A 20,367-nucleotide genomic window follows, 5' to 3' on the forward strand; every position below is an offset into this window, starting at 1 on the left:
AAAAAATGACTGAAAATTTTTTACTCTGCATAGGATTTGGCTATCTGAAAATTCAGAGTACATGAAGTTATTTTAGAAATAAGATGACACAAATTACTTTAGCAAATACTGTCATACCAACTGACAAAGTAACAAGGTTGGATCTTGCAGTTCCTCATAGGGCCTTGTCAACAAGAAACCATACATGAATTTAATTATTAATTCATTTGGAATTTTTCTTCTCCTTATCTTCTATCTTACAATGTCCAATGTAGTAATTTTTTCCAGCATCACGATTTTGGAATTCTGCCTATATTTTCCAGTAAATCTTTTAAGACTCAGGATTGCTCTTTTATTCTTTTGAAATCTATTAAGAGGGTTTCCTCTCCGCTAACCCCATGGTGTGTGTTCTTTCTTTCTTTGTGTTCCCACAGCTATTTCCACTGTGTCTTTCAAGTAGTACAATGCAATGATGAGGAGAAGGAAACTGGCTGAGAATTTTGAAGATTGGAAAATTGGGTCGATGCCAAAAAGTATGAGCCAGCCTGTTTCCCCACCTTTGCTCATTTACTTGCTCAGGTCACTGAAGACTCAAAAGTCTGAAGCCAAAAAAAATATGAGGGTTATCTTTTGTCAATATAAGCAAACAAACACACAAGTTCGCACATTTTAAGTAGTATTATAACTATTCATTATGGTGAAAGGGAGCACTCTCAGATAGCAAGTTCATGAAAAATATGTGTGGAAATCATTCGGAGAATTTTAAAACAGTTATCTTTATTGTTGAAAGTATTGCAGATGTTCCTCCTTTATTTCCCCATTGACACCCTCCTCCCCACTCCTGCTACCCCCTACCCCAAGCCGGCCTTCACCTCAATGTTGTCTGTGTCCATAGGTTATGCATATATGCATATAAATTCTTTAGTTTATCTCTTCCTGCCCTCCCCCCCCCCCCCGAGGTTTGTCAGTCTGTTTCCTACTTCCATGTCTCTGGATCTATTTCGTTTGTCAGCTTATTTTGTTCATTATATTCCACAAATCAGTGAGATCATGTGATACTTGTCTTTCTCTGACTGGTTTATTTCACTTAGCATAACACTCTTCAGGTCCCTCCATGTTGTCTCAAAGGGTATGAGATCTCTCTTTTTTACAGCTGCATAGTATTCCATTGTGTAAATGTACCACAGTGTTTTTGTCCACTCATCTACTGATGGGCACATGGGCTGTTTCCAGATGTTAGCTATTGTAAATAGTGCTTCTTTAAACATAGGGGTGCATGTATTCTTCCTGATTGGTGTTTCAGGCTTCTTAGGATAATTCTTAGAAGTGGGATCACTGGGTCAAATGGCAGTTCCATTTTTAATATTTTTAGGAAACACCATATTGTTTTCTATGGTGGCTGCACCAATCTGCATTCCCACCAGCAGTATACTAGAAAAGAGAGGACCCTTTTCTCCACATCCTCCCCAGCACTTGTTTGAAAATTTGTTGATGGCGGTCATTCTGGCAAGTGTGAGGTGATACCTCATAGTCATTTTAATTTGCATCTCTCTGATGATTAGTGACATTGAGCATTTTCTCATATGTCTGTTGGTTATTTGTATGTCCTGTTTAGAAAAGTGTTTATTTAGGTCCTCTGCCCATTCTTAATTGTATTGTTTGTCTTTCTTTTGTTGAGTTTTATGACTATTTTATATATTTTGGATATATTAACCTTTATTCAATGTATCATTGGCAGAGATGTTCTCCCATACAGTGGATTCCCTTTTCATTTTGATGCTGGTTTCTTTTGCTGTGCCGAAAGATTTTAGTTTGATGTAGTCCCATTTATTATTTTTTCCCTCTGTATCTCTTGCCCTAGGCAATGTATCGGTGAAAATTCTGCTTTGTGTGGTATCTGAGATTTTGCTGCCTGCATTTTCTTCTATGATTTTTATGGTTTCATGACTTACATTTAAATCTCTTACCCATTTTGAGTTTATTCTTGTGTATAGTGTAAGTTGGTGGTCTAGTTTCATTTTTCTGCATGTAGTTATACAATTTTCCTAATACCATTTATTGAAGAAACTATCTTGACTCCATTGTAAGCTCTTGCCACCTTTGTCAAATATTAATTGTGTATAATGTCATGGTTCAATTTCTGGGTTCTCTGTTCTGTTCTGTTCTGTTCCATTGATCTATATGCCTGTTCTTGTGCCAGTACCAGTCTGGATTGATTACATTGGCTTTGTAGTATAACCTGATATTTGGTATTGTGATACCTCCAACTTTGTTCTTCTTTTTCAAGATTGCTGAGGCTATTTGGGGTCTTTTTTGGTTCCATATAAACTTTTGGAGTATTTGTTCTAGATCTGTGAAATATGCCATTGGTATTTTAATAGGGATTGCATTGAATCGGTAGATTGTTTTGAGTAGTATGAACATTTTAATGATGCTGATTCTTCCAATCCATGAACATGGCATACGCTTCCACTTTTTAATATCTTCCTCTATTCATTTTTTCAATGTCTTGTAGTTTTCTGAGAACAGGTCTTTTACCTCCCTTGTTAAGTTTATTCCTAGGTATCTTATTTTTTTTTTTTTTGTTGCAATGGTAAATGGGATTTTTTAAAGTTTATCTTTTTAAGTGTTCATTATTGGTGTATAAAAATTCCATTGCTTTCTGAATGTTAATTTTGTATCTTGCTACTTTGCCAGATTCATTTATTAAATCTAGTAGTTTTTTTGGTAGCCTTTAGGGTTTTCTATGTGCAGTATCATGTCATTAAAAATAATGACAGTTTCACTTCCTCCTTTCCAATTTGGATGCCTTTATTTTATTTTATATTATATTATTTATTTATTTTGTAATCCTCACCCAAGGATATTTTTCCACTGATTTTCAGATAGAGTGGGAGAGAGGAAGGGAGAGAGAGAAAGAGAGGAAGAAACATTGATGTGAGAGAGACACATTGATAGGTTGCTTCCCTTATGGCACCAACCAAGGCCAGGGATCGAAACGCAACAGAAGTACATGCCCTTGACTGGAATTGAACCCATGACTCTTTGGTCCACAGGCCAACAATCTAACTGCTGAGCCAAACGAGCCAGGGTGAATTTGGATGCCTTTATTGTTTCTTCTTGACTGATCACTATGGCTAAGACTTTCTGTTGAATAAGAGTGGCAAGAGTGAACATCTCTGTTTTGTTCCTGTTCTTAAGGGAAATGCTTTTAGTTTTCCCCCATTGAGTATAATGTTGGCTGCAGGTTTGTCATATATGGTCTTTATTATATTGAGGCATGATCCCTCTATTCCCACTTTGCTGAGAGTTGTTTTTTGTTTTTTTATCAGAAATGGGTGCTGGATTTTTTAAAAATGCTTTTTCAGCATCTATTGATATGATCATATAATTTTTACCTTTCATTTTGTTTATGTGGTATATCACATTTATTGATTTGTGAATTTGTACCAGCCTTGCATCCCTGGGGTAAATTCCACTTGGTTGTGGAGAATAACTTTTTTGATATATTGCTGGATCTGATTTACTAATATTTTGTTGGGAATTTTGTCATCTATGTTTATCAGGGATATTGGCCTGTAATTTTCTTTCTTTGTAGTTTCTTTATCTAGTTTTGAAATTAGAACTATGCTGGCTTCATAAAAAGAGGCTGGAAATCTTCCTTCCTCTTGAATTTTTTTTGGAGTAGTTTGAGGAGAATGGATGTTAGTTGTTCTTTGAATGTTTAGTAAAACTCCCCTGTGAAGCCATCGGACCAAGGCTCTTGTTTGCTAGGAGTTTATTGATTACTGCTTCAATTTCCTTGTTATTTGTCTGTTCAGGTTTTCTGACTCTCCCTGGTTGAGGTTTTGAAGATTGTATGGTTTTAAGAATTTGTCCACTTTGCCTAATTTATCCAATTTGTTGACATATAATTGTTCATATTATTTTCTTACAATTCTTTGTATTTTTGTGCTGTCAGTTGTTACTTCACCTCTTTTGTTTCTGATTTTATTTATTTGGATTCTGTCTCTTTGCTTCTTGGTGAGTCTGGCTAAAGGCTCACCAATCTTGTTTATCTTTTCAAAGAACCAGCTCTTGGTTTCATTGATCTTTTGTATTGTTCCATTGATCTTTTGTATTGTTTGTTTTTTAGTCTCTATGTCATTTATTTCTGGTCTGATTCAGATAACTTTTAAAGAATTATTATTTTAGGGGAGGGAAGGGGAGGGGGAATCAGTGGGGGAAAAAGGAGAAACATCTGTAACAAAAACAATTAATTTAAAAAATTATTATTTTAACTGAAAGTCTGATTCTTCTTCATTTACTTCCTAGTTGGTGGTTCTTGCCATCTCAGATCTATCCTGTCTTCTCTTTAGAAAAGAGGATTTGGGTTTTCTATTTAACTTGATTATCATCCAAGCTAAGCCAGCAGCAGGATGCTCTCCCCATCTGGGGAGGAGGGGCTCGAGCTGGGAAAAGGACAGAGCTTCTAGAGTCTAGAGTGTAAGCTCCAGGAGGGCAGGGAACTCTGGCAGTTTGGTTAACTGACGTAAACCTAGAGAGAAACACCAGAGGTAATCAGAGAAGGACCTCGGTGTGGGTTTAACTTTTCATAGCCACTCTTCTCTTTTGGAGAAGCGGGGGGAGGATCAAAGGGTTGAAGTTTCCTCCAGAACTTCTAAAACCTACTAGGACTTTATCACTAACAAGCCAAGACTACAATGTACAGTTGGTAATTCAGTTGGAAAAGCAAAAACAGGTCTACTTACCTGCAGATTTAGAAACAGAAGCCCAATAACTACTGTGGATGGTTACCTCTGGGGAGTAGCATAGGGCAACAAAGGACTGGAAGAACTTTTACCTTTGGCTTAATACCCTCTGTTCTGTTGGAGCTTGTTACAAATTCATATGTTATTTTTATTTTTAAAAAAATAGTGATTCAACTATTAGGTTACTAAGATTTTAAAAATGAACTACTTTATGACATAACATAAAAATAAAGAGAGGTAAAGAGAAGGATTCAAAGAAATTCCTTTTTCTAGAGTCCTCCCCCAACCCAAGAATGAAATACCAGACCCGTCAATTCCGGTAGAAAGATGGACAATAGGATGGTGCTTTCTTAGAATCAGGGGAATTTGAATTTTAATACAGTGCTACAAACATGGATGTACTCTATTGGATTTCTTCTTCTTCTCCTTCTTCTTTTTTTCCTGTTCCGAGGTTTCTTCATTTGCTTTTGACTAGTGGTATAGCCTTCCTACAACAAAGAGGAGCTTTGAACCTTGCTCTCCAGAATCCCATTGTTTCACCAATTTCCTGAAGCTTTCCTCCCACAGGATCGCATGCATGATTGCAATGGGATTTCTCTTTTCTGTTTCAGTTTCTACATGTAAATTAAAACTAAAAAGCCTGTGGGTTGGGATGCAGACGGCTAGAAATAGATGCGTCTTCTTCCATTTGGCGCTGGGAATATAAATCTTGGTTTAGCAATGAGGAGGGAGAGAGGGCAGAGGGAGGGAGGAGTAATAGAATTAATGGGCATAGCCTCATTTCGTAATTAAAAATAGAAAACTTTAATAAATATATGGATATTTCTCATAGATAATACAACAATACTACAAGTATTTACTGATTTCTACAACTGAAGTACTTCTTAAAAGAAATGTAAATATATTTTTTTTGCAAATCATATAACAATTTATGGGCCCACGAGGGAGCTTCCCATTTAGAATGCTCTAATTAGGAAAGTATTTGTAAAACTCATTTTATTAGTTATCTATGCTCTCTTATATGCTTCAGAATTTTTTATTCTACTTGTTTTTTTCTTCTCATCAAATAAACTTATTTATGATATTTTTATCTTAAAATAAAGAAAGAACACTTTTCTTGCCTCCTAACCGGTCTTCCTGCCTCTATACCTCTCCTCTTATTTCTTTTCTATATGTTTCCCAAATATTCCTAAAATGCAAATATAATCCTGTCACTATCCATTTTAAAACCCCCGTTCCCTGTTGACTTGGTAGCATGAAATGCTAAGCAACATACTAGGCCCACATAACAGGTGATGCTCTGTCCTTCACAAACTTCCATATCTGTTATATTGTAGTGCACATTTATAAATATGTATTAATGTGTCCCCAGAACATGTTGGCTGCACTCAGGCCTGTGTGCCCTTGCATAAAATCCTCCTCTTCTTGGAATGCTCTTCCTCTCAACTGTCTGATTCCCATTTTTTTCTTGAAGACCTAGTTCAATGTCATGTTGCCCAGGAAGCTTTGCTAAACCATCAGTCTGGGTGAGACGCCTTGCTGTAAGGTTTCCTCTCACACAGGACTCAGCACGTACGTTATATTCCTGTGCACTGTAGTACTCAGTAGTGTTTATTGAATTAATTAAGTAATTAATTAATGGTGAACATAGCATCCTAATTTATGTTGGACTTATAGAGTTGTAATGCCCAAAGAGATCTTATTGAATATCTATTTTACAGAAAAAAGAAACTAAAATTAGCACGTAGATCTTATTATCTTTTCTCCTTTTTTTACTTCTGAAATTTGTATTTTCATATTTCTTATTTGATTAAAATTAGATATCTTCGTTATGAAGTTTTGACTAGAAAGTGACCAAAGTTATCCAAAGGTATTAATATAGTGACTGTTAGAACCTGAGGTACGTAGTATCCTTGCTATTCTTCTAGACTTAGCTTATTCATATGGATTTATAAATGCACAAGATGTTCTGCCAATAGTTAGAATGCCATTTTTCTTTGGTGACTTTACCATTTAAAAACTATTCTTCCTTAAAAGAGAGTAGATAACAAGTATTTCCCAGGTAGAATTTTCATTTTTCTTTTCCCCATTTCCTTTCAGTCTTTTTCTTTTAATCAGCCTCATCATTCTCCTCCTCTTCCTCCTCAATCATCATTGTTATCAACATTATCATCCAAAGAAATGAACCAATGAGTAAAACAGTTGCTGACACATTGGAGACCAGCCAAAAAATTACAGTATTGGTTAAAAGGTCTATGTTTAAGAAGCAACAAAAATAATTTGGCATGAATAATTTAGAATATGGCAGGAAAACAAGGATATGGTGATTTATAAATAACTAAAGGCCACTAAAAAAAAAAAAGAGAGGAATGATATATTAGATATGGTCAAGGAGATAAAGACAAGAGAAAAATGAAATAAGAAAAAAAATCCAATGTATCAAAACTATGTTGGTAAATAAGCTTAGCAAGAAAAAGAAGAAATTAAGCTATAAATATTGAATGCTTACTAAATGTCAGGCACCATTCTAAGTGTGTTGCTGTATTAACCCATTAAATTCTCATAACCCAGTGAGGATGGTATTTTATTATCTGAGAATTTTGTTGAGTCCTAGAAAGGTTCAGGAACCTGCTGAACATCTCATAGGTTTGGCACCCAAGCAGTTCCATTTATAACTTACAGTAAAATAACAATTAGCATTTGTAAAATGTTTATACTTTAAAAGAATGTCCACACATGAATGCATTAGTCTCACGACAGTTCTGTTATTATTCCCATTTTTAGATAAGAAAAGGGAGACTTAGAGGGCTTGGGACTTTCCCATGATTGCTCAATCAGTAAAGGTACAAGTGAGTTTTAAATGAGGTTGGTTCCTTCCACTACAGCAGCAAACTCTTAGAAGATAAATCAAAACTAGGAATGGATAGCACCAAAGACAACAAGACCCTTTTCAGTTTATCTTCTTTTTCACAAAGACATGTATTTAGTAGCTCTATTTAGATGTAATTCATATACCATAAAATTTTCCCATTTAAAGTATACACTTCAGTCTGGCTGGTGCGGCTCAGTGGTTGAGCGTTGACCCATGCATCAAGAGGTCATGATTTGATTTCTGCCAGTCAGGGCACATGCCCAGATTGTGGGCCAAATCCCCAGTGGGGGGCATGCAGGAGGCAGCCAATTGATGTTCTCTCTCATCGATGTTTCTATCTCTCTTCCTCTTCCTTCCTCTCTCTCTAAAATCAATAAAGAAAAAATAAATAAAGTATACACTTCAGTGGTTTTTAGTATACTCAGAATTGCATAAACATCATCACAATATAGATTTGGAACATTTCCAGCACTCCTTCCCAGAGAAACCCCATATTCATTAGCTGTTTTTTCATATTCTTTTCTACTCCCAATACCTAACAAATATGAATCTATGTTCAGTCCCTATGGATTTGTATTTCACATAAATGGAATCATTGACTATGTGGCCTTTTGGGTCTGGCATCTTTCCACTTACCACATTTTTGAGGTTTATTTATTTTGTAGCAGTACTTCATTCCTTTTTATGGCTGAATAATATTTCATTGTGTGACTGTACCACATTTTATTTATCCATTCATTAGTTGATGGACATTTGGATTGTTTCCACTTTGGGGCTATTATGAATAAGATGCTAATGAATGTTCATGTACAAGTTTTTATATGAAAGTCATGCATTTCAAAATAAGTAACTATTTTCACAAATGTCCTAATGGCTAATCCTATATATAGAAGACTAGCTCCATGAAATGCTCTGAAAAACCACCAAGTTTTGTGGTCAAATAAGTTTTGTTAGTGCTTCAAAATATATATCTGTGCTCTTTTAGAGTCACATGACACAGCAAAAGCACCAAGCAAACCTACTCTAAGGAAACCCATTTAATTTGTATGCCTAGTATCCCCCTGACTTCTAGAATGCTGGGACCTTCTTTAACAGAACACTATTAACATGCCAAAAAACTAATACACCGTGGGACACGTTTGGAGAAATGCTGCCTCAGATGGTATCAAAAGGGCCTTTCAGGGAGTGAGGCAGAAAGCTCGGGATTCATCCTGGGATGCTACTGTCCCTAAATCTGATCCAGCATCCTTGCATATGACATGCATTGTATAATTAGGTTCTAACATTTTGGCCCCATTTCTACTTTAAATTGGGGAAAATAGGTTAAAATTTTATTTCAAAAAAAAAAAATATATATTTTGGTACAAATAGTCAGTAGGCTGCTCTGGCCGCATTGTCACCTGCTTCAGTAGAGCTCAGTGTCAGCCAGTGACCAGTGAAGCTAGGAATGAAGATTCCTTGACCTCATGAGTCATGCCTCTGTCATGTCTGTAATTTTCCTAGTATCTAGCAGAGGCTTTGGCCCACAGTGGGCACCCAGACTTCTGGTGAATGAATGGGTGTTGATGATAGAATGTGTTGGGACCCATCATTTTATTTATTTATTTATTTATTTATTTATTTATTTATTTTTAATATTTAATTTTTTTTCCTTTATCGATTTTTAGAGAGAGAGGAAAGAAGAGGGAGAGAGAGATAGAAACATTGATGAGAGAGAACATCAATTGGCCACCTCAGCATGCCCCCCATTGGGGATTTGGCCCACAACCTGGGCATGTGCCCTGACTGGGAATAGAACCGGCAACCTCTTGGTGAATGGGTCGACGCTCAACCACTGAGCCACATCAGCCAGGCAGGACCCACCAATTTATAGATGAAAAATGAGTCCCAAAGCATTAGGTGATTTGCCAAAGGTAACACAGCTACTAGTTGCAGCCCCAAGACAGGATCCAGTTCCTCTGACTCGCATTTCTGTACTTTTTCTAATATGTCCAACTTTGAATCAGAAACTAATTTTTTTTTAAATTTAAATTTCAAATGAAACTTTACAAATGTTTTTACTTTTTTTTTTTTTTTTTAAGTGAGCTGGACTTGAGCAAGGCTAAAAATTGTGCCAAGAAATCAAGGTCTGAATTCTTCCTTCCTGGGAATGGTGGAATCGTGGAAAAAAAGTAAGCACTGGTCCCATTTGGAGGCCAAAACTTCCAGGGCATAACCAATGATCAGTTCAGAGAAATGCTAAGGCTGAGAGATGAGAGCTAAACTGCAAACATCATGTGGAGTTCTGTCGGGTTGCCATGCATCTTCAGCCAGTTTTTGGAGTGGCAAAATTATCATTAAAAACAGCGTCTGAATACAGTCTGTGCTAAACAAGCCTTGTGAAGACGAGCAGCTTGCTTTTCCTTCTTGACTAGACTGGGTCACTCAACCTTTGCTAGAGTACATGGATCTGGTGGGCAGCCACGGAGAAAAGTATCATCGATGTATTCTAGGCACCTAAACTCAAAACAAATGGGACACCCAAAGAGTAAAACGTCTGCTTAAATTATTCAGTGATATTCATAAGACTACTCTAAAAACGTGCTTAGTATCACATTTTATAGGAAGACGCTGTCACATCGAAAACCAAACGAAAACTCAGGAATCCCTTTTGCCTCTCAGGAAGATTTAGTTTGATACCCTTTGCCATGGTTATGGAGAAATTCAAGCCAGTTGATTTTGTAAAGCATTCTTTGAGTCATTTTGCTCATTTTCACTAGAAGTTAGTTATTAAGGTGCCAAACAGTTTTTCTGGGCCCGTCTCCGGGTCCCCAAATTTGCCCTCTTGACTTATTTTCCTGAATTGTAATGTAAACGCTTGGCTTGTTTTCTCTTTACTGCCACATTAGCACAATGTACTTCCCCCTAATATTTAATTTGATACTAACACACTGTACTTTCATAATAATTCATTTGGATAATAATAACATGGTAATTCTCCCTACACTTGCATAATGCTGACCTCAGCATTTAACATAAAACACCAACTGAATATAACTAAATGTCTAAAATAGAAGTTCCTTTTCTGGAAATGGGAATCAAGTGTGAAAAGTGATCTTTCTACTATCTGTTTGCATAAAGCTGCCAGCATGGAGGCTATGTCCCCAGGAATACGTTTTCTGACCATCTTATCTCAAATAGCACCACCCCAAGTTGCTCCTTCTTACATCATTCTATCTCCTTTATCACATGCATTGCAATTGGTAGTTATCATGCTTATTTATTTGCTTTTATTGGTTTGTTTGTGTTTTGCTTCTCTTCATGCTAGAAAAGCACCACCACCTCGGTTCCAGATGACTGGTGTGTCCCAGAGTTCAAGTTTAAAAACTGATGGCTTCATGATGCTCTACTGGGGATCATGGGAAGGGTGCAAAGAAAGATACTTGCCTGAGTATTTTCTCTTCAGTCCACTGAATAGCCCAGGCCTGAGACAAGCAGTGCCTCAGGGACCCATAGGTAGAGATGCACTATTCCCCACTCCCACCCTCACCCCCAATCTATAACATATGTCCTACTAGGTGATTTTCAGACATTCTAATTCAATGACTTTTCAGGGATGCATTATGTGCGAAACTAGTATGGGCTGCAAATTGCCTGCTGCTAGGCACTTAGCCTGGCTGGGAATGTTGCTTGCTTTTTTATGTCGTTCATCCTGGGTTCCCACCCTGCTGCCCCAGTATCCCAAGTCCTGCCATTTCTCTGGGCAACAGAGAGCTTCTAATAGAACATAGGTCCCAGCAGACAACAGATTTCCAATTGAGCAGAAACACGTGCACCATTTGGCCTTCTAATAAATATGCTTTTAACCCCTTCACTGTCATTTGAGCTGCCCTAAGAAAAGGGAAAGCCACAGGAGGGAAACAAAATCATCTGCCATAAACACGATAGAAACAAATTTAGGATTCACACGGTAAGAGGAACTGATGCAAACTTACAACGCCAGTTTATGATTACAGTTAGATTGCAAACATGAATGGACATGTGACTCACGGGGATTAAAAACATAAATAAGTAAACATGGACGGTGTTGAGCTTAAACAATAAAGATATTCAAATTCAAGTGATATCACTGTATCTCCAGCAAACTGGAAACCATTTAATGTGATAGAAATTTAGATATGCCAGAGCTGCAGGTGAAATAGTTGCGCTAAATTGTGTAGATATCTTGAAAATTAGAAAACTTTCTGGAGAGAATATGGTTCACATAGGAGCTATCAAATTGGTCATAGTCTTTGCCCTGATAATCTTGTGTTTAAAAATATAGTCTAAAAAAATACTTGAAAGAAAAAAAAATGCTTATCTGCACTAAGATATTTATAGCTAGTCTATTTGCAGTAACAAAGAAACAACACAAAACAATGGAGATGGTATATTGAGTCTTTTTCTTCAAGATTTATCTAGAGCAGCAATTTGCAAGATTTTTCACCTCATGGCACATAAACTAATTACTAAAATTCTGCAGCACACCAAAAACTTACTATATTTTTTGCCGATCTGACAAAATAAATAGGTATAATTTTGATACATTAACACCGGATGGCTACTGTTGTATTGATTTTTGTTGTTGTTGTTTTTACATTTGAAAATCTAAGGGAAAAATAGTCATTGCCCCTGACTAAATAGTCATATATTGTATGTTTTAAAAATTCTTGCAGCATACCAGTGTGCCATGGCGCTTTGGTTGAAAATCATTGATCTAGAGGTTGTTTTATTATTTTTTTAAAGTTACTTATTATTTAATACCAAAGTAATACTTATCTTACTTTCCTCCCCATATTCTGCCAATCATTTTTCAATGTATGTATGTTGCTTCTACTCTTTATAATCTGCTTTTTCCATTCACTACATTGGCACACATTTCTGGTTTATTTAATATTCTTCTAAATATCATTTTTAAAGAATGCATTTTATTCCATTTTATGGGTGATGTACCATATTTAACCCATCCCATAGTTTTGGACATTTAAGAAGTTTTCATGTTTTGCTATTATAGGTAGCATAGTTATAGGTAAATTTTTCACTTAATATTTGCAATTATATATACCTAATAATAAACTTTCAAAGGTTAAAGGATAGGAAAAAAATGTATTGCTTCAAGAAATTTGTACCAATGTATCCCTCTTCCAGTTCTCCCTCACCAATGTATAGAAGTGTAACATTCCTTGTAACTTTCCTAACACTGGATACTATAACTTAAAAAAATTAGTTCAATTTGATAAATGTGTTAAATTAGGTTACTTTGATTATTAATGAAGTAGAATATTTTTCATAACTTATTGGCTAGTGTATTTTTTCACTTCATGAATTGCCCCTTTTCCCCTTTGTTCATTTTCTATGAGTGTAATTGTGTCTCTCATATTGATTTGTAAGAGTTTTTATATATTAAGCTTATTGGCCCTTTATCATACTTACAGCAAACACTTCCCCCAGTTTATAGTTTACTTTTATGTGTGTTTATTTTTTTAAACAATGAAAGTTATAAAATTGTTGTAGTCCAGTTCTTCAATCTTTGAAGTCTTTTATTTTATAGAATATTTTTATTTTTAGTTGGACACATCCTTTATTAGTCTCCTTTTTCAAAATAGTATTGAATCTTTTTTTTTTTTTTTTTTGTGGTACATGCCCCTAGCGGGAACTGGTCCGCAGGCGGACACTCAACCACTGAGCCAAACTGGTCAGGGCTATTGAATGTTTTTATGTATTTTGAATCATTTTGTCAGGTTTCTTCTTCCTGACAAACTTACACACACTCACACACACACACACACTCACACACACTCTTAATGAGATTTCAACCGAGTATATACCCAGATGTAGGACTTCCGGATCATAGGGTAATTCTATTTTGATTTTTTTTAAGGAATTGCTTTGTTGTTTTTATTAGCAGCCACACCATTTACATTCCTGCCAACAGTACACAAAGGCTGCAATTTCTCCACATTCTTGCCATAACTTGTTATTTCCTATTTACTTTATTTTACTTTTATAGTACCAATTCTAATGGGCATGAGGTGGTATTTCACAGTAGTTATGACTTGCATTTCCCTAGTGATTAGTGATGCTGAGTATCTTTTCATGTGCTCATTGGCAATTTGTACATCTTCTTTAGAGAAATGTCTAGTCAAGTCCTTTGTACGTTTTTATTTATTTATTTTTAATCCTCACCCGAGGACATTTTTTGATATTTTGTTCAGATAGAGTGGGAGGGAGAGAGAGAGAGAGAGAGAGAGAGAGAGAAACATCGATGTGAAAGGGACACAGCGAGTGGCTGCCACCTGCACGACCCAACCAGGGCCGGGGACAAACTGCAACCAAGGTACAGGCCCTTAGTGGGAACCAAACCCTAGCTAAGGGTCTCTTTGGACTGCAGGTCGATGCTCTAACTGCTGAGCCAAACTGGCCAGGGCCCTTTGTACATTTTTAATTAGGTTGTTTATATTTGTGCTGTTGTTGAGTTATAGAAGTTATTTAGTCTGGATGAGAAACCTTTATCAAGCCTATGATTTGTAACAATTTCCTTATTCAATGGGTAGCCTTTTCACTTTTGATAGATTCTTTTGCCACACAAGAGTTTTAAATTTTAAATAAGTCCTCTTTCCCATCCTATACACATATACAGTTATATTTTCTAACTGCTTCTTACTGCCATACAGAAAATCCTTTTCTTTTCCTGTTAATGGCTACTATAACTGAGTTCTTTTATTAGTTCAGAATTTTTCAGTTGAATGTCCTAGAATTTACAGGCATACAGAAATGTGATTTGCAAATACCTCTCAGATTTGGAAAACATATTTCTTTGCCTTCTCTTACTGAGAAAATGGAGTTTCCTACTTTAAAAAAAAGAGACTGTGATTAATCTTAAAGTTGAGGACATATCTATTTTAATTGTATAGCAGTTATCTTGGCATATCACACAGCTTCTCTCTATATATATACTTCTAGCACCTGCTGTACTCTAAGTGTGGTCCTCCAGCATCAGCATCATCTGGGCGCTTGTTACGAATGTAAACCCTTGGGCTCTACCCCAGATCTACTGAATCAGAATATGCATCTTAAGATCCTCAGGTAATTTGTATGCATGCTAAAGTTTGAGAAGTACTGCTTGAGAGGTTAATAATATAGCATCTCTTCCTTTCCTTTAAAAATTTTCCTTCATTTCCCAACCACAAGTCATTAGAGACTATAAAACTATAAAAAAAGATCTTTCAAAAAGGGCATTATGTCAACTAATCTTTGACAGTGCCAAGAATACACAACAGGGAAAGTATATTCTCTTTAATAAATGGTGCTGGGAAAATTCTATAGCTACATGCAAAAAAATGAAGCTGAACCCCTATCTTATATCATATACAAAAATTAACTCAAAATGGATTAAAGACTCAAATCTAAGACCTGAAACCATAAAACTCCAAAAGCATAGGGATAATTCTTCTTGGCATTGGTCTCGGCAATGATTTTTGGACGTGGCATCAAAAGCACAGGAAACAAAAGCAAAACAACAACAACAAACAAACAAAAAGAAATACACACAAAAACAAACAAGTGAGACTACCTCAAAATAAAACGCTACTGTACAGCAAAGAAAATCATCAACAAAGTGAAAGGCAACCTATGGAATGGGAGAAAAATATTTTCAAACATATATCTGATAATGGATATATCCAGAATATATAAAGAACTTGTACAACTTAATGAGAAAAGAACAAATGCCTTAACTAAGAACGGGCAAAAAGGCATTTCTCCAAAGAAGACATACAAATGGCTAATGGGTACTTGAAAAGGTGTTCAACATTACTATCAGGAAAATGCAAATCAAAACCACAGTGAGACATCATGTCACACGTGGTAGGATGGCTAGTATAAAAAAGACAAGAGATGAGTGTCTGTGAGGATGTGGAGAAGGGGAAACACTTATGCACTATTGGTGGAAAGGTAAATTGGTACAGTCATATGAAAAACAGTATGGTTGTTCCTAAAACAATTAGGAATAGAACTACCTTAAAATCCAGCAATTCCACTTCTGGGAATATATCCAAAAGAAAGTAAATAAGAATCTTGAAAAGATATATGTACTTCCATGTTCATTGCAGCATTATTCACAACAGTCAAGACATGGAAACAACCTAAGTTTCATCATTGGATGAATGGATGAAGAATATGTGATATATATCTCTATCTTTATATTTATCTATCCAACTACCTAGCTATCTAGGACTGTTATTAAGCTATATATATATAAAAAAAGGAAGGAAATCCTGCTATTTGTGACACCATGGATGGACCTTGAGGGTTTTATGTTAAGTGAAATAAGCCAGATGCAACAAGTATGATCTCACTTTCACGAGGAATCTAAAAAAAAAATCAGTCTCATAGAACCAGAGAATAGAATAGTGGTTGCCAGGGTCTGTGAGGGTGGGGGATATGGGGAGGTGTTGATCAAAGGCTACAAACTTTCAGTTATAAGATGAATAAATACTGGGGAGCTAATGTATAGCATGGTGATTATCATTAATAACACTGTATTGATGGACACTTGGGTTGTTTCCAGATCTTAGCTATTGTAAATAGTGCTGCTATGAATATAGGGGTACATATATTCTTTCTGATTGGTGTTTCAGGCTTCTTAGGGTATATTCCTAGAAGTGGGATCATTGGGTCATATGGCAGTTCAATTTTTAACTTTTTGAGGTAGCACCATAGTGTTTTCCATAGTGGCTACAACAGTCTGCATTCCCACCAGCAATGTGCTAGAGTCCCCTTTTCTCCACACCCTCGCCAACACTTGTTGTTTGATGATTTGTTGATGGCAGCCATTCTGACAGGTGTGAAGTGATACCTCATTGTTGTTTTAATTTGCATCTCTCTGATGATTAGTGACGTTGAGCATTTCTTCATATGTCTCTTGGCCATTTGCATGTCCTGTTTGGAGTAGATGAGTGGATAAGAAAGCTGTGGTACATGTACACAATGGAATACTATGCAGCTGTAAGAAAGAAAGATCTCTTATCATTTGAGATGACATGGAAGGACCTGGGGAGTATTATGCTAAGCGAAACAAGCCAAGCAGAGAAAGACAAATATCACATAATCTCACTTATTTGTGGAATATAATGAACTAAACAAACTGATGAACAAAATTGATCCAGAGACATAGAGGTAGAATACACACTGACAAACCTCAGAAGAGGGGGGTGGTGGTGGGGGAAGAAATAAACCACGGAACTTATATGCATGTATGCATAACCAATGGACATATACAACAAAGCTGGGGAAGGGGTGGTGGGGGGCATGGGAGGAGGGTGTCAATGGGGGAAAATGCAGAAACATCTGTAACAAAAACAAATTAATAAAAATAATATAAAAAATAACACTGTATTGTATACTTGAAACTTCTAAGAAAGGCCGTCATAGAAGTTTTCACCACATGCATAAAAAATGCTAACTATGTGAGGTAATGGATGTGTTAACTTGATTGTGGTAATCATTTCACAATGTATACATATATTAAATCATCACGTTGTACACAAAAATTACATTGTACAACCTAAATATATATAATTGTTATTTATCAATCATACCTCAATAAAGCTGGAGAAAAAGGGCAATAGTAGACTGTGAAATATTAGGGTGCTAGGAGGGAAAGTAGGTTTAGAAAGCACTCAGTTTGTTTCCAAAATTCAATCTTTGTAGCAGCTCCAAAATTTTGGAAATAGTTATTTACTTAATAATCTTCTTTACGTAGACTTATTTTTTTTTTAACTGAAATAACTTCATTTGAATGAAAGTTTATATAATTTTTATGAATGAAAACTAGTGCCCATGACAGCACATTGCTGTAAAAACAAGTTAATGAAAACAAAAGAATGTTATTAAAACAAAAGTTAACAATGAATTAAAAGTAATAACAAATCTATTTATAAAAAATATATTTAAATGGTTTCCTCAGTGAAAACAATGAGGCCATTTATGGTTAACTGGTAATGTGATGCTGCTAAATGCAAGACTAAATGAGGTTCTATATCAATGAACACATTAAAAAAGCTATTATTATTATTTTTAAATCCTCACTCGAGGATATTTTTTATTGATTTTGAGAGAGAGAGAGAGAGAGAGAGAGAGAGAGAGAGAGAGAGACATCAACATGAGAGAGAAACATCAATCCGTTGCCTTCTGTAGGTGTCCTGACTGGGGATTGAATCCTCAACCTAGGTATGTGTCCCAACCAGGATTGTGCTTTTTGGCTCAGTGTGTAAATATCTGTGAGCTCAGCCAGATGTTGGGTTCCTGCAGCTGCTGGTCACCAACTTATTTAGAAGCCTGGTTAAAAGCTCCACATTCAAAGCTTTCCTGCTTTGAGATAATTAATTGCCCATCACCTGATGAGAATCAAAACCTACTTTATTTTGTAAGAACCAGCAACTGGTAAATACTTGTTTTGCTGTACAAGTGCTTTTTAATTTTGCATTTCATTTCTGAGAGTCCCTTAGTTGCTACCATTTAAAAACATGACTCTAAAAATACCAAATTATACAGAAATTACAGCACAATAAGTATTTTAATCACTTTTTATGGCTTGTAATAAAGTGGACAAATAAAAAATTGCTTGAGTATTATTTTTTAAAACATATTGTAACTATCCCTTTTGTCTTCCATCTTCTCGGAACAGGATGAGCTATGCTGTGCCGGTTGCTTAATAATCAAGAAATATGTGAGGATAGTGGTATCTTCTAGCCAAACAATTTTTTTTTTATCTTCACTCGAGGACATTTTTCATTTTTTGTTCAGATAGAGTACGAGGGAGGGACAGAGAGAGAGAGAGAGAGAGAGAGAGAGAGAGAGAGAGAGAGAGAGAGAGAGAAACATCGACATGAAAGGGACACATTGAGTGGCTGCCACCCACACAACCCAACCAGGGCCGGGGACAAACTGCAACCGAGGTACATGCCCTTAGCGGGAACCAAACCCGGGTCTCTCTGGACCGCAGGCCGACACTCTCACCTCTGAGCCAAACCAGCCAGGGCCCAAACAATTTTTAATATATTTATTTAAAACTCCTCATGAAGGACTAGTACTTTTTTGAAATGATTTTTAGCAGCGTTTTCTTATAGAACTTACTTTTTTGTTATTCAACTTATTGACATTGGTTAATAGGGAAACTTACTTTCTTAACAATAATATAATCACATAAACTTCTTAAAGGTGCCTCCACAGCCCACCCTGTTCATCTCTGACAGTCACAACAAGAAAATGCATTGTGAGATGCTCGATCATCTTCCCTGTGGGACTGGCTCTAACACCCTCCTTTTCCTTAACTCCAAGTATGTCTCTTCCTTCATTAATTTATTTTTTCTAAACCTTAATAAAAACAGATTTATATATTCAGCAAGAATGATTAATATTTTTGGAGGGCATCCAGTCACAGTAATTTCTGAGGTTGTAAAAAACACTTTATTTCTAGTTTATTAGGTAAACATTTACAGAGCAGTGAAATTATCTGCCATCGATGACATCAGACATGGGAGGTCCATGGTCACAGTCAAATTTGAAAGTAACAGTTAGAATCTGATGAAATCATAGCGGATGTTGCAAAAGACACCCTTACTGAAATTTGAACATTATTTTGAAACTGCTTAGTTAGTGTATTCTTTTAAATATTCCTAAGTACTGCTTATGACTTATAATTAGCATGGATGTTCTGTCATACCAGAAGTATTGTCAATGGTTTTTGTAAATACACATTTGCTTCATAATTACTCCATGTAACTGAATGCCAGTCACGTACGTGGTCACCTTTAATCACTGTACAGCTCTGCCAAAGACTTAATTACAAAGGAAAAGGTGGGATTCTTTCAATCAGCCCTGTAATCCTTCATAAGGTACATTGCATTGTGGGATGTTTAAAATTTGAAGTGTATCTCAATTCTTGTTTGCTTCTTTGTATGTTTATTCATCCTCCCTCCTGCCCTTCCTCCTCCTTTTTCTTCTTCCTTTCTTTCTCTCTCTCTTCTTCCCTTCCACCCTCCCTCCCTGATATCTATGTGTCATGCATTGTTCTAAGTTCTAAGAATTTGCAGAAATGTCAGAAAACAGCTTATCCAAAGGTTTCAGTTCAAATCCAATTAACCAATGTCCTTAATTTGAAACAACTCAAGATGGGCCATATACTATAGAGGGAAAGCTGGCAATCAATCTTGTGAATAAGTTTATTGCTCCAAAAACTTCTATGTAGCACCATCAGACACCAACTTCATATAACTTTATGTGTGATCACTATTGGAAATTTATTTTAAAAGGAAAAAAAAAAACCACCTCTGGCTTCTTTTATCTGAGGATATGATAATGTGTTATGAAATGTACAAATTATGAAATGCTACAGAAATATATAAAGTTTTTGTTTTTATTCATCAACATTGAGATGCTTTAATTTTTTTTTTTTTTTTCTGACTCCTGATTTGATTTTTTTTTCAAAGACTAATATAGGGGCTGGATGTTGGAAAATAACATATGGATGAAAATAAATCTGCAGGTACAGAACGTGGTCATGGTGAGAATCAACATTTTCCCTTTCCTTTCTTCTTTGGACAATTAAAATCTCATTCCCATATGCTTTCCTCAGGGATGCTATTTAAAGGGAAACTATGTCTACTTGGCTCAAACCATCTCTGTGAAATAGACACTGGTAATTCTATACTATTTTGTTTCAATAAGACAAAAATAAACACAAAT

This window comes from Molossus molossus, unplaced genomic scaffold (genome assembly GCF_014108415.1).
Source record: "Molossus molossus isolate mMolMol1 unplaced genomic scaffold, mMolMol1.p scaffold_m16_p_8, whole genome shotgun sequence".
NCBI lineage: Eukaryota > Metazoa > Chordata > Mammalia > Chiroptera > Molossidae > Molossus > Molossus molossus.